The sequence below is a fragment of the Chiloscyllium punctatum genome, chromosome 12, assembly GCF_047496795.1.
Source record: "Chiloscyllium punctatum isolate Juve2018m chromosome 12, sChiPun1.3, whole genome shotgun sequence".
NCBI lineage: Eukaryota > Metazoa > Chordata > Chondrichthyes > Orectolobiformes > Hemiscylliidae > Chiloscyllium > Chiloscyllium punctatum.
In genome coordinates this window covers 109,276,688-109,297,722 of record NC_092750.1, presented here as the reverse complement: position 1 = coordinate 109,297,722, position 21,035 = coordinate 109,276,688, and positions in this window count along the sequence as shown.

Sequence of the window (21,035 nt, the reverse complement as noted above, 5' to 3'; positions counted from 1 at the left end):
CTCTCTGTTGCTCATGCTCTTTCTGTCTGTCTCTTTCCCTCCATCTCTCTCAGTCCACCCTACCTCTCACACCTCTTCTCTCTCACTCTTGCTCTATATCTCTGTCTGTCTGTCGCTCTCTCTCCGTCTCTCTCTCTCTTAGTCCTCCCCCTCACCTCCTCTCTGTTTCAACCCATCTTTCTCAACCCCTCTCTCTCTCATCCTCTCTCCCCCCCTCTAATTCAAACCCTCTCTCTCGTCAACTCTCTCTCACCCCTCTCTCTCTCACCCCGTCTCTCTCACTCCCCTCTCTCTCACCTTCCTTCTCTCTCTCACACCCCTTCTCTCTCTCAACCCCTCTCTCTCAACCCCTCTCTCTCAACCCCTCTCTCTCACCCCTCTCTCTCTCACCCCCCTCTCTCTCACATCCATCTCTCTCTCACCTCCTCTTTCTCTCTCCTTTCTCTCTCCATCACCCCTCTCTCCCCCACCCCAATCTCTTTCACATCACCCTCTCTCTCACACACACTCTTACACATCCTCGCTCTCTCACCCCCTCCCTCTCTCCCAACATCTCTCTACCTCTTTCTCTTCCCTTCTCTCTCCTTCTCGCTCCCTCTCTCTCACCCCCCTCTCTCAACCCCTCTCTCAACCCCTCTCTCTCATTCCTCGCTCTTTCACCTCTATCTCTCACACTCCATCTCTCTCACTCCCTCTCTCTCTTAGCCCTCTCTCACACCCCCGTCACTCCCATCTCACTCTCTCACCTCTCTCTCTCACCACAGTCTCTCTCTCTCTCAGTCCCACTCCCTCTGTTTCACACCCCTTCTCTCTCATACCCCGCTCACCCCACCCCCCTCTCTCACCCCCTCTCTCTCACCCACTCTCTCTTTCTCATTCACGCTCTCTCTTTCTCACTTACACTCTCTCTCTTTTTCATTCACTCTCTCTTTCTCACCCCCTTTTTCTCACCCCCTCTCTCACAACTCCTCTCTCTCCCACTCTTTCCCTCCCCTCCCTCTCTTGCACCCCACTCTTTACTCCCTCTCTCCCCCTGTGTCTCACACCCCCACTCTCTCACCCCACTCTCACTCTCTCACCCCACTCTCTCTCTCTCACTTAACCGTCATCTCTCTTTCTCTCCCACCCCCTCTGTCTCACACCCCTTATCTCTCACACCCCTTCGCTCTCCCACACCCCTGTTTCTCACCCCCTTTCTCACAACCCTCTCTCTCAACAAATCTCTCTCACCAACTCTCTCTCACCCCCCTCTCTCCCCCTCTCCCTACCCCTCTCTCCCCTCTCTCTCACCCCCTCTCTCCCCATCTCCTTCACTCTCTTTCACATCCCAGTCTCTCTCACACCCACTGTCTCTCACCCCCTCTCTCTCTCACACCCCCTTCTCTCTCACACCCCCTCTCTTCCATCTTCTCACCCTCTCACCCCTCTCTCTCTCACACCCCACTCTCTCCCACCTCCCTCTCACTCAATCCTCTCTCTCTCTCATCCCTCTCTCTCTCTCGCACCCCTCGCTCTCTCACCCCGCTCTCTCACACTCCCTGTCTCTCACTCCCTCTCTCTCTTAGCCCTATCTCACATCCCCTCTAACTCCCATCTCACTCTCTCACCCTCTCTCTCTCACCACAGTTTCTCTCTCTCTGTCCAACCCCCTCTGTCTCTCACCCCCTCTCACCCCACACCCCTCTCTCACCCCCTCTCTCTCACCTGCTCTCTCTTTCTCACTCACACTCTCTCTTTCTCAACACTCTCTCTCTTTTTCTCTCACTCTCTCTCTTTTTCTCTCACTCTCTCTCTTTCACCCCCTCACCCACCCCTCTCTCTCAACACCTCTCTCTCTCCCACTCTCTCTTTTTCACATTCTCTCTCTTTCTCACCCACTCTCTCTCACCCCCTCTCTCTCACCCCCTCTCTCTCCCACACTCTCTCCCTTCTCTCTCTCCCCTCTCTCTACCCCCTCTCTTGACCCCACTCTCTACACCCTCTCTCCCCCTGTTTTTCACACCCTCTCTCTATCACTCCCATCTCACTCTCTCACCCCACTCTCTCTCTCTCTTAGCCGACATCTCCCTCTCTCTCCCACTCCCTCTGTCTCACACCGCTTCTCTCTCACACCCCTTCTCTCTCTCACACCCCTGTTTCTCACCCGCTCTTTCTGACTTCCTCTCTCTCACACCCTCTCTCTCAACAACTCTCTCTCACCCCCCTCTCTCCCCCCCTCTCTCCCTCTCCCCATCTCCTCCATTCTCTCCTCCTCTTCTCCCCATCTCTCTCCCCCTCTCTCCCCCTCTCTCTCCCCCTCTCTCTCACCCTTCTCTCCCCCTCTCTCTTCCCAATCTCTCTCCCCCCTCTCTGCGCCCTCTCTCTCTGCCCCCAATCCTGCCCCCTCTCACTCTCCCTCTGCCCCCTCTCCCGCTCTCTCCCCTCCTCTCTCCCCTCCTTTCTCGGCCCCCTCTCTCACACCACTCTCTCAACCCCTCACTCTCTCTCACCCCCTTCTCTCTCTCAACCCCTCCCTCTCGACCCCGCTCTCTCTCACCCCTCTCTCTCACCCCCCACCCTCTCGCTCAACCCCCCTCACTCTCTCATCCCCTCACTCTCTCACCCCCTTCACCAATCACTCTCTCTCTCTTCTCCTCTCTCTCTCACCCCTCTCTTTCTCTCTCAACGCCCCTCTCTCTCATCACTCTCTCTCACACACTCTCTCTCACCCCTCTCTTTCTCTCTCAACCTCTCTCTGTCAACCCTCTCTCTCTCACACCCCTCTCTCTCACCACCTGCTCTCTCAACCCCCCTCAATCTCTCATCCCCTCACTCTCTCACCCCCTCAGTCTCTCCCCTTCTCTCTCAACCCCTCGCTCTCTCTCACATCCATCTCTCTCTCTCACCCTCCCTCTCTCTGCCCCCCTCTCTCTCCCACCTCCTCGCTGTCACTCACTCCCACCTCTCCCTCTCACCGACCTCTCACCCAGCTCTCTCTCTCTCATTCTCTCTCTCCCACCACCCCTCTCTTCCACCCTGTCACTCTCTCACCCCTTCTACTCTCTCACCGCTCTCTCTCCCACCCCTCTCTCTCAACCTTCTCTCTCTCTCATCCCACTCTCTCTCACCCCCACCCCCTCTCTCTCTCTCAACCCACCTCTCTCTCTCACCCCCTCTCTCTCTCAACCTCTCTCTCACCCTTCACTCTCATACCCCTCTCTCTCACACTCCCTCTCTCTCACTGCCTCTCTCTCTCTCACCACCCCTTCTCTCAAACCCCCTCACTCTCTCAGCCCCTCACTCTCTCACACCCTCAGTCTCTCACGCCCTCACTTTCACCCCTCTCTCTCATCGCCTCTCACACCCTTTCTCTCTTACCCCACGCTCTCTCTCTAACTCCTCCCCCTCTCACCCCTCTCGCTCACCCCTCTCGCTCACCCCACTCTCTCTCACACCCTCTCCTTCTCACTCCACTCTCCCTATTCCCCCTCCCCACTTTCACTCTCTCCATCACCCATTATCTCTCATCCCCATCTCACCCCCACCCCCCCTCTCTCTCAAACTCCTCTCTCTCACCTGCTCTCTCTTTCTCACTCACGCTCTTTCTGTCTCACTTAAACTCTCTCTGTTTCACTCACTCTCCCTCTTTCTCACCCCTCTCTCTCTCTTACCTTCTCTTTCTCTCTCTCTCACCCTCTCTGTCTCCCATGTCACTCTCTCACCACACTGTCTCTCTCTCTCTTTGTCCCACCCCCTCTGTCTCTCACCCCTTCTCTCTCAAACCCCTCTCACCCCCAACCCCTCTCTCACCCTCCTCTCTCTCACCCACGCTCTTTCTCACTCACTCTCTCTCTTTCTCACCCTCGCTCTCTCACGCCTATCTCTCTCCTCCCCTCTCTCTCTCCCACTCTCTCCCTGTCGCTCCCCCATTCTCTCCCCAAACTCTCACTCCCTCTCTACACCCTTTCTCTCCCCTCTCTCTCCCCTTCCCTCTCCCCGTCTCTCTCTCCCCCTCTCTTTCACCCCTCTCTCCCCTTCTCTCTCCCCCTTCTCCTCCCCTCTCTCTCCCCCCTCTCTCTCCTTGTCTCTCCCCCACCCTCTCCCCAAAATCTCACTCCCACTCTACACCCGTTCTCTCCCCTATCTCTCACCCTCTCTCTCCCCCTCTCTCCCCCACTCTCTCTACCCACTCTCCCCCTCTTTCTTTCCCCTCTCTCTCCCCCCTCTCTCTCCCCAACTCTCTCTGCCCTCTCTCTCTGCCATCTCGCTTGCCCCCTTCCCGCTCCCTCCCCCTCTCCATCCCCCTCTTGCCTCCCCCCACCCCCCCACCGCCCCTCTTTCTCTCTCACTTTGTCCCTTTGTCTCCCGGACTCTCTTGCTCTCTCAGCTCTCCCTCCCTCTCTTGCTGCCTCTGTCTCTGTCTTTTGCCCCTCTCTCCCTCTCTCTCATCCCTCTATCTCTCTCTCGCCCCCTCTATCTCTCTCACACCGTCTGTCTCTCTGTCTCTCTCAGCTCTCTCAGCTCTCCCTCCCTTTCTCACTGCCTCTGTCTCGCTCTTGTGCCCTCTCTCTCTCTCATCCCTCTGTCCCTCGCTCGCATCCTCTCTCTCTTGTTCTTCCTCTCTCTCTCTCCCGCTCTATCTCTATCCCTCTCTTTGCCCCCTCTCTCTCTCTCACTCTTCCTCTCACTCTCTTCATCTCGCTCGCTCTTTCTCACCCTCCCTTACGCTCTCACGCTCTCTCTCTCCCTCCTTCTCTCCCTCTCTCTTGCCTCCCTCTCTGTCTCATCTCACTCTCTCTCTTGCTCGCTCTCTCTCACTCGTGCTCTCTCTCTATTGCTTGTGCTCTGTCTGTCTGTCTGTCTCTCTGTCTCCCTCTCTCTGCCCTCCCTCCCTCTTTCAACTCTTCTCTCTCACTCTTGCTCTTTCTCTCTCTCGCTCTCTGTCTGTCTGTTGCTCTCTCTCTCCGTCTCTCTCTCTCTCTCTCTCAGTCCTCCCCCCCCCCAGCTCCTCTCTCTCTTGCACCCCTCTCTCTCATTACTCTGTCTCTCGCTTGTCCCCATCTCTCTCTCTCTGTCCTCCTCTCTCTCGCTCTCCCCGTCTCTCTTTCACTCGCTTGGTCTCCCTCGCTCGCTTGTGCTCTCTCTCTATCCCTCTCTCTATTCCCCCTCGCAGTTTCTGTCCCTCTCTCTCCCCCTCTCTCCTCTTTCTCTCTCTCTCTCACTCCTCTCTCTCCCCTTTCTCTCTCTGTCGCACCTCTCTCGCCCCTCTGTCGTCCCTCTCTTGCTCTCTCTCACTCATTCTCTCCCTCTCTCCCTCACCCTCTCTTCCATATACACTCTCCCTCTCTCCCACCCTTGCTCTGTCCTTTCTCTTGCTCTCTCACTCTCACCCCTCTCCCTCTCTGTCTCGTTTTCTCTCTCTCTCTTTTTCACTCTTTCTTACCCTTGTCTCACCCCACTCTCAGTCACTCTCTCCCTCTCTCTCTCTATCCCTCCCTCTATCACCCGCCTCTCTCTCCTCTCTCAATCTGTCTCGCTCTTGTCTTTCTCCCATCAGTTTCGCTCTCTCTCTCGCCCCTCTCTCTTGCTTCTCTCTCTTGCCTCTCTCTTTCTCTCTCGCCACCTCTCTCCCCCGTTCGCTCTTGCCTCATCGCTCTCGCACCCTCTCTTCATCTCTCCCCCCTCTGTCTCGGTCTGTCTTTGTCTCTCTCGGCCTTCCCTCCATCTCTTGCGACCTCTCTCTCTTTCGCCCCTCTCTCAACTCTCTACCTCTCACTTGGCCCGTCTCTCTATCTTGCTTCCCTTCTCTCACTCTCTCTCTCTCTCACAGCCTCTCTCTCTCACTCTCCCACCTCTCTTTCTCTGCAGTCCTCTCTCTCTCTCTCTCTCTCTCTCTCTCTCTATCCCGCCCCTTCTCTCTCTCTCTCTCTCAACCATCTCTCTTGCTCGCTCACTGTCTCTCTTTCTCTCTCTCTGTCAGACACTTTCTCTCGTATCTGTCCCCTCTCTCCCTCTCTCTATCCCCCTCCCTCTCTCTCTCTACTCCCCTCTCTCTGTCTCTCTCTACACCCCTCTCTCTCCCACCCCACCTCTCTCTGTCTCTCTGTCTCTTGTCTCTGTCACTCAATTATCCCCTCCCTCTCTCTCAGTCTTCCCCCTTGCTCCCCCATCTCTCTCATAAACTCTCTCCCTCATTCGATCTCTCATACCCTCTCAATCACGCTCTTGCACCCTTTTCTCTCTCATCTCTCTCCCTGTCGCCTTCTCTCGCCCTCCCCTCTCTCTCTCCCTGTCGCTCTCTCTTGCCCTCCCCTCTCTCTCGCACTCCCATCTCTCTCTCGCCCTCCCCTCTCTCTCACCCCCTCTCTCGTTCACCCCTCTGTCTCGCCCTCCCCTCTCTCATCCTCCGCGCTCTCACACTCCACTCTCTCGCACTCCGCACTCTCACTCTCCCCTCTCTCTTTCACCCTCCCCTCTCGCTCACCCTCCCCTCTCTCTTTCACCCTCCCCTCTCTCTCACCCTCCCCTCTCTCTCTCGCCCTCCCCTCTCTCTCGCCTTTCCCTCTCTCTCGCCCTCCCCTCTCTCTCACCCTCCCCTCTCTCTCGCCCTCCAATGTCTCTCCCTCCCCGTCACTCTCCCTCCACTCTCATTCTACCTCCCCTCTCTCTCCCTGCCCTCTTTCGCCCTCCCCTCTCTATTCACTCCCATCTCTCTCGCCCGCCCCTCTCTCGCCCTCCCTTCTCACTCTCCATCCCCCTCTCTAACCCTCCCCCTCTCTCTCCCTCCCATCTCTCGCCCTCCCCTCTCCCACCCTCCCCTCTCTCTCACCCTCCCCTCTCTGTCGCCCTCCCCTCTCTCACCCTCCCCTCGCTCTGGCCCTCCCCTCTCACTCTCCCTCCCCTCTCACTCTCCCTCCTCTCTCTCTCCCTCCCGTCTCCCTCCCTCCCTTCTCTCATTCTCCCCTCTCACTATCCCTCCCGTGTCACTCGCCCTCCCCTCTCATTCTCCCTCCCCTCTCACTCTCCCTCCCCTCGCTCTTGCCCTCCCCTCTCGCACTCCGTCCCCTCTCTTGCCCTCCCCTCTCACTCTCCCTCCCTCTCTCTCTCCCTCCCGTCTCCATCCCTCCCCTCTCTCCCTCCCCTCTCACTCTCCCTCCCCTCTCTCTCCCTCCTGTCTCCCTCCCTCCCTTCTCGCACTCTTCCCTCTTACTAACCCTCCCCTCTCACTCTCCCTCCCCCTCACTATCCCTCCCCTATCACTCTCCCTCCCCTCTCTCGCCTTCCCCACTCTCGCCATCCGCTCTACCACCCTCCCCTCTCTGGCCCTCACCTCTCTCCCTCCCGTCTCAATCCCTCCTCTCTCACTCGCCCTCCCCTCTCACTCTCCCTCCCTCTCTCTCACCCTCCCCTCTCTTTCAACCGCCTCTCTCGCTCACCTCTCTCTCTCTCGCCCTCCCCTCTCTCGCCCTCCCCTCTCTCACCCTCCCCTCGCTCTGGCCCTCCCCTCTCACTCTCCCTCCTCTCTCTCTCCCTCCCGTCTCCCTCCCTCCCTTCTCTCACTCTCCCCTCTCACTATCCCTCCCGTGTCACTCGCCCTCCCCTCTCATTCTCCCTCCCCTCTCACTCTCCCTCCCATCGCTCTTGCCCTCCCCTCTCGCACTCCCTCCCCTCTCTCGCCCTCCCCTCACTCTTCCTCCCTCTCTCTCTCCCTCCCGTCTCCATCCCTCCCCTCTCTCCCTCCCGTCTCCATCCCTCCCCTCTCTCCCTCCCCTCTCACTCTCCCTACCCTCTCTCTCACCCTCCCCTCTCTTTCAACCCCCTCTCTCGCTCACCTCTCTCTCTCTCGCCCTCCCTTCTCTCCCCCTCCCATCTCTTGCCCTTCCCTCTCTCACCCTCCCCTCTCTCACCCTCCCCTCTCTCTGCCTCCACTCTCATTCTCCTTCCCCACTCACTCTCCCTCCCCTCTCTCTCGCCCTCCCCTCCACTCACTCTCCCTCCCCTCTCACTCTCCTTCCCCTCTCACTGTCCCTCCCCTCTCTCGCCCTCCCCTTGCTCTCGCCCTCCCCTCACACTCTCCCTCCCCTCTCACTCTCCCTCCCCCTTACTCTCCCTCCCCTTACTCTCTCTCCCTCCCCTCTCACTCTCCTTCCCCTCTCACTGTCCCTCCCCTCTCTCGCTCTCCCCATGCTCGCGCCCTCCCCTCTCACTTTCCCTCCCCTCTCACTCTCCCTACCCTCTCTCTTACCCTCTCCTCTCTCACCCTCCCCTCACTCTCCCTCCTCTCTCTGTCCTTCCCGTCTCCATCCCTACCCTCTCTCCCTCGCCATCACTCTCCCTCCCTTCTCTCGCCCCCCCCTCTCTCTCGCCCTCCCCTCTCACTCTTCCTCCCCTCTCACTCTCCTTCCCCTCACACTCTCCCTCCCCTCTCTCTCGCGCTCCCCACTCTCTCTCCCTCCCCCAACTCTCGCCCTCCCCTCTTTTCGCCCTCCACTCTCACTCTTCCTCCCCTCTCACTCTCCTTCCCCTCTCACTCTCCGTCCCCTCTCTCTCGCGCTCCCCACTCTCTCTCCCTCCCCTCTTTCGCCCTCCCCTCTCACTCCCTCCCCTCGCTCTGGCCCTCCCCTCCCCCACTCACTCTCCCTCCTCTCTCTCACCCTCCCTCCTCACTCTCCTTTCCGTCTCACTCTCTCTCCCCTCGCTCTTGCCCTCCCATCTCACCCTCCCTCCCCTCTTTCTCCCTTCCCTCTCACTCTCCATCCCTCTCTCTCACCCTCTCATTGATCACCCTCCCCTCACTCCTCCTCCCCTCTCTCTCCCTCCCTACCGTCTCCATCCCTCCCCTCTCTCCCTCCCCTCTCTCTCCCTCCCCTCTCTCTCTCCCTCCATCTCTCTCGCCCTCCCCTCTCACTCTCCCTCCCCTCTCTCTCTCCCTCCATCTCTCTCTCCCTCCCCTCTCACTCTCCTTCCCCTCTCACTCTCCCTCTCCTCTCTCTCCTTCGCCTCTCTCTCTCCCTCCCCTCGCTCTGGCCCTTCCCTCTCACTGTCCTTCCCCTCTCAATCTCCCTCCCCTCTCTCTCTTCCTCCCCTCTCTCTCCCTCCCTACCGTCTCCATCCCTCCCCTCTCTCCCTCCCCTCTCTCTCCCTCCCCTCTCTCTTTCCCTCCATCTCTCACTCTTCTTCCCCTCTCACTCTCCCTCCCCTCTCTCTCCTTCGCCTCTCTCTCTCCCTCCCCTCGCTCTGGCCCTTCCCTCTCACTGTCCTTCCCCTCTCAATCTCCCTCCCCTCTCACTCTCTCTCCCCTCGCTCTTGCCCTCCCATCTCACCCTCCCTCCCCTCTGTCTCCCTTCCCTCTCACTCTCCATCCCTCTCTCTCACCCTCTCATTGATCACCCTCCCCTCTCTCTCCCTCCCCTCTCTCTCCCTCCCTACCGTCTCCATCCCTCCCCTCTCTCCCTCCCCTCTCTCTCCCTCCCCTCTCTCTCCCTCCATCTCTCTCGCCCTCCCTTCTCTCTTTCCCTCCATCTCTCACTCTCCTTCCCCTCTCACTCTCCCTCTCCTCTCTCTCCTTCGCCTCTCTCTCTCCCTCCCCTCGCTCTGGCCCTCCCCTCTCACTGTCCTTCCCCTCTCACTCTCCCTCCCTCTCTCTCACCCTCTCATCTCTCACCCTCCCCTCACTCTTCCTCCCCTCTCTCTCCCTCCTGTCTCCATCCCTACCCTCTCTCCCTCCCCTCTCACTTTCCCTCCACTCTGTCTCCCACCCGTCTCCCTCCCACCCATCTCTCACTCTCCCGCTCATTATCCCTCCCCTCTCTCGCCCTCCCTTCTCACTGTCCTTCCCCTCTCACTCTCCCTCCCCTCTCTTGCCCTCCCCTCTCACTCTCTCTCCCCTCGCTCTTGCCCTCCCATCTCACCCTCCCTCCCCTCTCTCTCCCTTCCCTCTCACTCTCCCTCCATCTCTCTCACCCTTTCATTGATCACCCTCCCCTCACTCCTCCTCCCCTCTCTCTCCCGCCCGTCTCCATCCCTCCCCTCTCTCCCTCCCCTCTCACTCTCCCTCCCCTCTCACTCTCCCTCCCCTCTTACTCTGCCTCCCTCTAACTCTCCCTCTCCTCTCACTCTCTCATCCCTCTCTCTCTCCCTCCCCTCTCTCTCTCCTTGCATCTCTCTCGCCCTCCCCTCTCACTCTCCCTCCCCTCTCACTCTCCCTCTCCTCTCTCTCCATCCCCTCTCACTCTCCCTCTCCTCTCTCTCCTTCCCCTCTCTCTCCCTCTCCTCTCTCTCCCTCCCCCTCACTGTCCTTCCCCTCTCTCTCGCCCTCCCCTCCCCCCTCTCTCCCTCCCCTCTCTCGCCTTCCCCACTCTCACCATCCGCTCTACCACCCTCCCCTCTCTGGCCCTCACCTCTCGCCCTCCCCTCTCACTCTCCCTCCAATCTCACTCTTCTTCCCCTCTCACTCTCCCTCTCCTCTCTCTCCTTCCCCTCTCTCTCCTTCCCCTCACTCTCCCTCTCCTCTCTCTCCCTCCCCTCTCACTCTCCCTCCCCTCTCACTCTTCTTCCCCTCTCACTCTCCCTCTCCTCTCTCTCCTTCCCCTCTCTCTCCCTCCCCTCTCTCTCCCTCCCCTCTCTCTCCCTCCCCTCTCTCACCATCCGCTCTACCACCCTCCCCTCTCTGGCCCTCACCTCTCTCCATCCCCTCTCACTCTCCCTCCAATCTCTCTCACCCTCCCCTCCATTCTCTCGCTCTCCCCTCTCACTCACCCTCCCCTCTCTCACCCTCCTCTCACTCTCCCCCCTCTCCTTCCCGTCTCCATCCCACCCCCTCTCTCCCCTCTCACTCTCGCTCTCCACTCTCTACCTCCCTCCTCCCTCCCTCCTGTCTCTCACCCTCTCCTCTCACTCTCCCTCCCTCTCTCCCTCCCCTCTCACTCTCCCTCCACTCTCTCTCCCTCGCCTCTCTCGCCCTCCCCACTCTTGCCATCTGCTCTATCGCCCTCCCCTCTCTCCCTCCCCTCTCACTCTCCCTCCCCCTCACTCACCCTCCCCCTCACTGTCCTTCCCCTTTCTCTCGCCCTCTCCTCACCTCTCTCGCCCTCCCCCGACCTCCCCCCTCGCTCTCCCCCTCTCTCTCTATCCCCTCTCCCTCACGCTCCCCTCTCACTCTCCCTCCCCTCTCACTCTCCCTCCCCTCTCACTCTCCCTCCCCTCTCTCTCCCTCCCCCTCACTGTCCTTCCCCTCTCTCTCGCCCTCCCCTCCCCCCTCTCGCACTCCCCCTCTCTCGCCCTCCCCTCTCACTCTCTCTCCCCTCTCACACTCCCTTCCCTCTTACTCACCCTCCCCTCTCTTTCTCCATCCCCTCTCACTCTCCCTACCCTGTCACTCTCCCTCCACTCTCTCCCACTCCCCTCTCTCTCCATCCCCTCTCTCGCCCTCCCCTCTTACTCTCCCTCCCCTCTTACTCTCCCTCCCCCTCATCCTCCCTCTCCTCTCACTCTCTCTCCCCTCTCTTTCTCCATCCCCTCTCACTCTCCCTACCCTGTCACTCTCCCTCCACTCTCTCCCACTCCCCTCTCTCTCCATCCCCTCTCTCGCCCTCCCCTCTTACTCTCCCTCCCCTCTTACTCTCCCTCCCCCTCACCCTCCCTCTCCTCTCACTCTCTCTCCCCTCTCTTTCTCGCTCTTCTCTCACTCTCCCTCCCCTCTCTCACCCTCCCCTCTCACTCTCCCTCCCCTCTCACTCTCCCTTCCCTTACTCTCCCTTCCCTCTTACTCTCCCTCCCCTCTCACTCTCCCTCCCCTCTCTCTCACCCTCTGCTCTCTTTCTCCCTCCCCCTCTCTCGCCCTCCCCCCTCTCACCCTCACCCCTGCCCTCCCCTCTATCTCGCCCTCCCCTCTCTCTTTCGCCTCCCCTCACTCTCGCCTTCCCCTCCACTCTCTCTCCCTCCTTTCTCTCTCCCTCTCCTCTCTCCTGCCCTCCCCTCTCACTCTCCCTCCCCTCTCACTCTTCCTCCCCTCTCACCCACTCCCCTCTCTCTCCCTCCCCTCTTTCGCCCTCCCCTCTCACTCTCCATCCCCTCTCACTCTCCCTCCCCTTAATCTCCCTCCCCTCTCACTCTCCCTCCCCTCTCCCTGTCCCTCCCCTCTCTCTCCATCCCCTCTCTCGCCCTCCCCTCTTACTCACCCTCCCATCTTACTCTCCCTCCCCCTCACTCTCCCGCCCCCTCTCTCACCCTCCACTCCCTCGGCCTCCCCTCTCTCTCTCCCACCCTCTCTCTCTCCCCCATCCTCTCCCTCCCCTGTCTCTCTCCCCAGCCCTCTCTCTGCCCATCTCACTCTCTCCCCCCGTCTTCTCCCTTCTCTCTACCCCCTCTCTCTATGCCCCTCCCTCTATGCCCCTTTCTCTACCCCACTCTCTCCTCACCCTCTCTCTAACCCCCTCTCTCTACCCTCTTCTCTCTACCCCCACTCCTCTCTCACGCCCTCCTGTCCCCTCCACTCTCCCCCTCCTCTCTCCTTCCTCCTCTCTTTCTTCCTCTCTGTCCCCCCTCTCTCTCCCCTCCTCTTTCTTCCCTCCTCTCTCTCCCACTCTCTCCCCTCTCGCTCATTTCCCTCTCCCTTTATCTGCTCTCTCTTCCCTCTCTCTCTCCACGCTCTCTCCCCTTTCTCTCTCCCCTCTCTCTCCTTCCCCTCTTTCTCTCCCCCACTTTCTCTCTCCGCACTCTCTCTACCCACTCTCTCTGGCCACTCTCTCTCCCCTGCTCTCTCTCCCCTCTCTCCCCCTCTCTTCCACCCTTTTCCCCTCTCTCTCACCCTCACTCTCTCGCCCCTCTCTCTCGCCCCTCTTTATTATCTCTTCCCCTGTCTCTCTCTCTCTCTCTCTCCCCCTCTCACCCTATTTCTCTCTTGCTCTCTCTCTCCCTGTTCCTTCACTCTCTCTCCACCTTCTCTTACTCTCGATCCCCTGAATTCCGTTTCTCTCTCTCTCCCCACCTCCCATCGTTTCTCTTTGACTGAATCTCTCTCCCACCCTTCCTCTAGATCTGACATAGTCCGATCTCCCTGGTCCTTCCCTCTGCCTCTGACCCAGAGACTGGGGGTGGTTTTGAGGCTGCGTGTGGGGGGTGGGGGTGAGACGATAGAGAGATGCGGGATGTAGGAGTTCGGGGAAAATGGGGTTAGAGACGGAATTGCAGGAGGGAGACAGAGACGGCAGGAGAGAGAGAGAGTGAGGGTGAGGGGGAGAGAGAAGAATGGAGGCAGGTGGAGAAATTCATGTTGGGGGTGTGAGAGAGAGGGGAGAGTGAGGCAGAAAGAATAGTGGAGGCAGGTGGAGAAACCGGGGTTGGGGACTGTCTGAGAGGGGACCAGGGAGAGTGAAAGGGAGAGGTGGTGAGAAAGAGAGAGTGTGCAGAAAGAGAGAGAGGGGGAGAGAATTGAGGAGGAAAAGTGGGGGTGAGGAAATGGGGAGGCCAGGCTGCAGTGTGGGGACAGAGGGAGTTAAACCCAGCTCCTGAGCTCAGGGCGCGGTGTCCTCCCCTTCCCTGAGGACCAGGACTTGGGGCTGAGTCTGTCTCTCTCCAGCTCAGCTTCTCCAACACAAAGACACACAACAACATCGGTCACTCTGCTGCTCGGCACGATTTAATCAACATTTTTATTGGTTACAAATGGAAGTGATGGATACAGTCAGTGGGATGGTGCCTTTTCTCACTGGCCTCTGAGTTGTGAGAAACATTGAAATGTTTCCCTGTAACCCCCCTGTGGGATAAGGATGGACAAACCAGCTCTACCCTCAGTCTGTTACCATAGCGACAGGCTGCTCCATCACTGAAACACTGAACTGAAATGAGAAAATCCCGGATGGATTGATTAATGAGGGAATTTGATGGATGGATGGATTTGGGTGAAGGGATATTTCAGCACATTCTTCAGCTGCTGCCTGAACTTAGTCTGGGTCACGGCATAAATCGCGGTGTTTGTGCAGCAACTGAGGAGCTGCAGCATGAAGCCCAATTCCCGCACAAAGGGATGGAGATACACAGACTTATACCCAATATACCACATCCGTCTCCATATAGAAAACAGCATTAACGTTGACCATAACAGGATGAAATTGGCCGAGATCACAAACAGTAAAATGATGGATTTTTTTCGGTTTCTCATTTCAGTGTCAGACTGAGCGTCCCCATTGGTGTGAGCGCGGAGTCTCCTGCGGGCTCTGCTGGTCACTAAAATGTGTCTGACGGTGAGAACATTGAGCAGCAGAACCAGGAGAAATGGGACACACGGGGTTAGAATGTGGTGGAGGAACTCGATTGTGACCCAGACAATGGAGGATCGAACACCGACTGTTACATCACAAAACCAGGGGAGGTTCCCCAGCGAATACCGAGCCGTGAACATAAAATACCAGGAAATGTTCTTTAAACAGCTCAGCACAGTCACTGCTCCCAGAACCACAGCCGCCGTTTTCTCACTGCAATATTTACTTTTCAGCTTCTGGCAACAAATGGCCACAAACCGATCAAAGGTGAAAGTGACGGTGAACCAGACAGAGCAGTCAGTGGCTGCATAAAGCAGGACGGCGTGGATATTACACACGGGGACGGAGACCCTCAGGAAATAAAACTGTTCCCCATAAACAATGGGAATGTGTCTCAGGATCAGGTCGAGGATAATGACCAGGAGATCCGCCACTGCCATGGCCCCCAGGTAACGTCTGACACATGGAGACAATCCACAATCTTTATAAAGCAGGACGGAGATGGTCACTACGTTAACTGTGAGGAAGGAAAACAAACCCATTATCCATCAGCCTGGAGGCAAAGGGACCCGTTTGATCGGGGACCCAGTGAGATTTTCAAATGTGTCCCTGCATTCAGGGATTTATTAAAATAATTGGAGCTGGAATAACAAATGGGAAGGTCGGAATTACTGACAAAAATGTGACATAAACCACAAGAAACCCTCCCTCCCCAAACACACAGAGACACATCCATAGGACAGATGGTTTCTAGAACATTCCCACACACTCGATCACTCGAGAACAGACACAGGTCACTCCTTCCCAGTTCCTAATACGGAGGGTGGAAACGTTGCTGTCCTGAAGGATTCTCTCCCAGTTTCCTGAAGACAAACGGAGTTTGGGAATTCCTGTATTTTGGTCTAAATTGTGGTCGATCCTGTGTCGTGGAGAAATGTAAACGCAGGGAAAACGTATTCCCCCCTTTAACTGTCTGAGGGGCCTTCGGAACAGTGTCTCCTTCTCCCTGGAACGGGATCTCTTCCCTCGGGATATTATCGTTTGTTCAATTCACTGACGTCCGGCCGTTCACAAACAATGTCAGGGACAGAACGTTCCGGGGAATGTCAGTTATAGAATGTCAGGGACAGAACGTTCCTGGGAATGTCAGTTATAGAATGTCGGGGACAGAACGTTCCGGGGAATGGCAGTTATAGAATGTCAGGGACAGAACGTTCCGGGGAATGGCAGTTATAGAATGTCGGGGACAGAACGTTCCGGGGAATGGCAGTTATAGAATGTCGGGGACAGAACGTTCCAGGTAACCCCTTGACCTGTCCATGACCTTTCCCCCCTACTCACCCCACCAACCTGATGTCCTGTGCCTGGACACTCTGTAACATTAATGGGGTGTGAGACGGAGGGTCCAATCACAGGAATGGGAACTAAAGGCTTTCCCAGACCAGCTGAAATGGTGAGATATACCACATTCTCAATCCACCTCCCAGAACCAGCCCAGACACCATCAACCCAGAGGAGATATCTGTTCACCGTGGAACACTGTGCAGACCAGGCCAGTGTCCTGCTCAGTACAACCCAACAATCTGTCCAGATTCATCCATTACACTGGACAATACAACCCAGCAATCTGTCCAGAGTGGAACAATGCACACAGATCATGTCAGGGCACTTATCTTCAAACGCAGGCTCGACATCTGTCCAGTTTGGGAAGCTGTGATAGAGAGAGAAAAGCTGCAGATGCTGCAGTCCAAAGAAGACAGGCAGGAAGGTGGGAGAACACAGCAATCCTGCCAGCATCAGGAGGTGTAACCATTCTGTAAGGATCCTGAAGGAGGGCTACACCTGAAACATCAAATTCTATACCTCCTGATGCTGCCTGGATTGCGGTGTTCCTCCAGCGAGTATTCAGCATGGGAAGCAACGCAGACCACAGCAGTGCATTGATCTATAAACCCGGACTGGATATCTGTCCAGGACGGGGAGCTGTGCAGACCACAGCAATGCATTAATATATAAACACGGACTCGATATCTGTCCAGGACGGGGAGCTGTGGAGACCACAGCAGTGCATTGATCTACAAACCCGGACTAGATATCTGTCCAGGACGGGGAGCTGTGCAGACCACAGCAGTGCATTGATCTATAACCCCGGACTAGATATCTGTCCAGGACGGGGAGCTGTGTAGACCACAGCAGTGCATTGATCTATAAACCCAGACTAGATATCTGTCCAGGACGGGGAGCTGTGCAAAACAGAACAGGACACTAATGTCTAAACCTGAAACAAATATCCATCCAACATTGGGAGCTGCACAGACTACATCACTGTATTATCTATAAACTTCAACTAGATAGTCTGACCAGCACAGCGACCTGTGCAGTGATCACCCATGAATTCATCTGTAAACTAGGAGCAGCTACCCTCCCAGAATGTAGGATTATGCACACCACCGCATTGCATTAATCTGTAACCCAGGAGCAGTTACCCTCCCAGCATGTAGGGCTGTGTACCCCACCCCAGTGCATTGATCTGTAACCCAGGAGCAGTTACCCTCGCAGCATGTAGGACTGTGTACACCACCCCAGTGCATTGATCTGTAATCCAGGAGCAGTTATCCTCCCAGCATGTAGGACTGTGTACCCCACCCCAATACATTGATCTGTAACCCAGGAGCAGTTACCCTCCCAGCATGTAGGACTGTGTACACCACCCCAGTGCATTGATCTGTAACCCAGGAGCAGTTACCCTCCCAGCATGTAGGACTGTGTACCCCACCCCAATACATTGATCTGTAATCCAGGAGCAGTTACCCTCCCAGCATGTAGGAGTGTGTACCCCACCCCAGTGCATTGATCTGTAACCCAGGAGCAGTTACCCTCCCAGCATGTAGGACTGTGTACCCCACCCCAATACATTGATCTGTAATCCAGGAGCAGTTACCCTCCCAGCATGTAAGACTGTGTACACCACCCCAGTGCATTGATCTGTAACCCAGGAGCAGTTACCCTCCCAGCATGTAGGACTGTGTACCCCACCCCAGTACATTGATCTGTAACCCAGGAGCAGTTACCCTCCCAGCATGTAGGACTGTGTACCCCACCCCAGTACATTGATCTGTAACCCAGGAGCAGTTACCCTCCCAGCATGTAGGACTGTGTACCCCACCCCAGTACATTGATCTGTAACCCAGGAGCAGTTACCCTCCCAGCATGTAGGACTGTGTACCCCACCCCAGTACATTGATCTGTAATCCAGGAGCAGTTACCCTCCCAGCATGTAGGACTGTGTACCCCACCCCAGTACATTGATCTGTAATCCAGGAGCAGTTACCCTCCCAGCATGTAGGACTGTGTACACCACCCCAGTGCATTGATCTGTAACCCAGGAGCAGTTACCCTCCCAGCATGTAGGACTGTGTACCCCACCCCAGTGCATTGATCTGTAACCCAGCAGCAGTTACCCTCCCAGCATGTAGGACTGTGTACCCCACCCCAGTGCATTGATCTGTAACCCAGGGGCAGTTACCCTCCCAGCATGTAGGACTGTGTACCCCACCCCAGTACATTGATCTGTAACCCAGGAGCAGTTACCCTCCCAGCATGTAGGACTGTGTACCCCACCCCAGTGCATTGATCTGTAACCCAGGGGCAGTTACCCTCCCAGCATGTAGAACTGTGTACCCCACCCCAGTACATTGATCTGTAACCCAGGAGCAGTTACCCTCCCAGCATGTAGGACTGTGTACCCCACCCCAGTACATTGATCTGTAAACCAGGAGCAGTTACCCTCCCAGCATGTAGGACTGTGTACCCCACCCCAGTGCATTGATCTGTAAACCAGGAGCAGTTACCCTCCCAGCATGTAGGACTGTGTACCCCACCCCAGTACATTGATCTGTAAACCAGGAGCAGTTACCCTCCCAGCATGTAGGACTGTGTACCCCACCCCAGTACATTGATCTGTAAACCAGGAGCAGTTACCCTCCCAGCATGTAGGACTGTGTACCCCACCCCAGTACATTGATCTGTAAACCAGGAGCAGTTACCCTCCCAGCATGTAGGACTGTGTACCCCACCCCAGTACATTGATCTGTAAACCAGGAGCAGTTACCCTCCCAGCATGTAGGACTGTGTACCCCACCCCAGTGCATTCCTCAGTAACACTGTATTAGACCCCTGCCCAGTGTGGGGAAAGTTGCAGCCCGTTCTGGAAGTGACGTGATGTACAGCTCCCACCCATTTACAGCTCCATATCTCCATTGTTGCCCTGACAAGGGGGTGCTGTGGGTATGAACCTCACTGCCAGAGAGAGATGGCGGGGGACTCAGTTTAAATATCACCACATGGGAGGGGTTTAGGAAATAGACAGAGAGGGGGAAACTGAGAGACAGTGTCATGGAAGGATGTGTTCCCAGGTTTCAGAATGCTGAAATGTAGACACTTCGATAGCATCCTGTAACATGAGCTTGTCTTCCCAGGAAAGATGGGAAAAAGGGATTTTGGTGTGAGGTCAGATGGAACAACAGCTGCTGTGTGGGTTTGAAATTACGTTTATGTAATTTTAATAAGTGTCTTTTTGAAACAGTACATTGCTGTAGAGTTGGAGTAGGGTAATAAGCAGTTAAAGAAAGGGGGTCTCAGAGTTGTGAATAGTTGATGTAAAATGTTCACTTTCAGAGTTAAAAAATAAATTGATATTTTTGTTTAAACAGTGGAATTTGGGAGTTCTCTGTCACTCATATTTTAACAGTTTACAAGACAAATTGAGCGTTTCTTTATGTTTAGTTTATATTACCAGATGAGCTCAATGTTGTGTCCTAACGATTGCTGTGTATCTGTGTGTCTGTGTGTGGTGCAGGTAAGGCAGTCTCTGTGGTGCTTAAAGTGATGCAATGCCACCCTCTGCTGGCCTCCCCACGCCACTGCACAGACATTGGCAGAGGGTAAAAACCAACAGAGATTCATTCAGAGAGGGGGAGGGAGAAGGCAGCTGCTCACCGCACCATCCTAACTGATGTCTTATCCATGGACTGATCTAAATGTCCTTTAAACATTGTAACTGTCCCTGCTTTCACCACTTCCTCTAGAAGTTCATTCCACACCCAAGCCAGATTCTGTCTTACATAATTACCTCTCCTGACTTTTGTAAATCTTTTTCCTCACATCTTAAAATATCCCTCAGTTTTGAATCCCCAACTCTAGGGAAAAGACATCAGCCCTTGTGTAAAGTTACCGCAGAATCTCATATGCTTCAGTGAAAACAGTCCCAGCCGATCCAGCCTCTCCTTGTAGCTCACTCCCTCCTTTCCCAGCAACATCCAGGTTAATCTCTTCTGAATCCTCTCCAGTTTAATAATATCAAGGTCAGTAATATTAAAGTGAAGAGTCAAGGTATTTTCTTAGGGCACAGGGAGTCCAAAACTAGAGGACATAGACTTAAGGTGAGAGGGGAAACATTTAAAAGTGACCTAAGGGGCAGCTTTTTCACCCAGAGGGTGGTGTGCCTATGGAGTGAGCGGGCAGGATGACCAGACCAGACACAGTATTCCAGAAGAGGTCTCACCAATGTCCTGTACATCCTCAACATGACATCCCCATTCCGATACTCAAAGGGTCTGACCAATGAAGAAAAGTGTGTTAAACACCTTCTTAACTGCACTATCTATATGAGATGCAAATTTTAAAGAATTATACCTGACGGCCTAGGTGTCTATTCTACAGCACTGCCAAAGGCTCTACTTTGAATTGTATAGGTCCTGTTCTTGTTTGATTGACCAAATCCAATGCCTCGCATTAATCCAAACTAAACTCCATCAGCCACCCCTCAGCCCAGTGTGTGATATGACTGTCACCTCCCCCTCACCCTTCAATTTTAAAACGCCCATTCCTCTCCAGGAGGCCTGCACACTCCGGCCTTGATTATCACAAAGACCCTGAGCTTGGTTTGCCTTGTGTGGTTAGGGGGAGGAGGGACAGATTGCAGACACAGTCAGTGGGGAGGAGAGGCTGGACAGTAATCACCGGCCTGGTGTCACTTCATGGTTTTAGGAAGAGGGCAGTCGCACGTTAGAGGTGGGTAAGAGTGATCGGTGTTTTGGGACCAGAAATTAAGCTCTTCCTTCGTTTCTGGTGTTCAGTAATAAATATCTATTTAAGACTCTTCATTGGGCAAAGTGTGTTTGCAGGATTTCTTTCCTTAATATTGCAGACTACAGATAATAGCAATTAAAGATGTTTATAGTTAACTTTGATAGCATAGCAAGTACACTCAATATCCTACAGTTGAGACAAATATCTTGTATTTGTTTAACAATACAAAGTGTTTTGTGTAGTTCAGTAATGGGAACCTGATTATAATAAATCCACACTGAGCTGAAAGTGGGCACTAAAATATGACCCAAGTCTGGGTATGGTAGTGTAGTGGGTAGTGTCCCTGACTCTGAACCAGAGGGGAAAAGTTTTGATGAGGCCTAAAGGGCACCTTTTCACACAGAGGGTGGTGTGCGTATGGAATGAGCTGCCAGAGGAAGTGATGGAGGCTGGTCCAACTACTGCATGTAAAAGGCATCTGGATGCTGACAGACCTGCTGAGCTTTTCCAGCAAATTTCTGTATTTGTTACAAAATGCATGCATTTTAACACAGGTATTCTGAATACATTAATTATTTTATTTTTTATTGACGCAGGGCCATGTAAACATATTTCAAATCGGCCGAGACCATTTTCTGCTAAGGATATGGCTCGGTGTATGACAGTAGCAATGATGTACCTACATGGAACAGGGAATGTGATGGA